General features: G+C 56.8%; 1 protein-coding gene across 1 annotated transcript in view; it reads right to left on the reverse strand.

Annotated features, from left to right (window-relative positions):
- The window catches only part of ZNF182 (zinc finger protein 182), a 30,045-nt gene that overhangs the window by 29,450 nt on the left and 250 nt on the right, over window positions 1-345 (reverse strand). Inside the window, exon 2 of the mRNA XM_077752936.1 lies at window positions 29-214. The gene's annotated coding sequence lies outside the window, so the exon portion shown is untranslated. The remainder of the gene's footprint in view (window positions 1-28; window positions 215-345) is intronic.

Here is a 345-nt window from a genome sequence, read left to right on the forward strand (position 1 = left end):
CGCTGAGGTACCTCTACCTTCTCCTCACCTCACTGGGGCCGGCTTGCCCAGGAGCCAGAAGAAAACCTTCGGGTGCAGATTCACTTCGGCTGGATCATTCACGCCAGGCCCCTACGTTGGGGCGTGGGCAAGGGGAGAGGGGGAAGGGAAAGGTCGGGCGCGCCTAAGGAGGGGCCTGAGGAGTGCGTATGAACGCTTAGCGCAGGTCACTAGGCTGGAAAACGTGTAAAAGTCAACGTTTAATAAGCCCCATTCAACCCTGACTAGTCCCATAACTTTGGCCACCATCATGCCCAGAGACCTTCATTCAGTCTCCAATCACTCACCCCACAACTCCCCACATCA

The sequence above is a fragment of the Crocuta crocuta genome, unplaced genomic scaffold, assembly GCF_008692635.1.
Source record: "Crocuta crocuta isolate KB4526 unplaced genomic scaffold, BGI_CrCroc_1.0 scaffold943, whole genome shotgun sequence".
In the NCBI taxonomy this organism is placed as follows: Eukaryota; Metazoa; Chordata; class Mammalia; order Carnivora; family Hyaenidae; genus Crocuta; species Crocuta crocuta.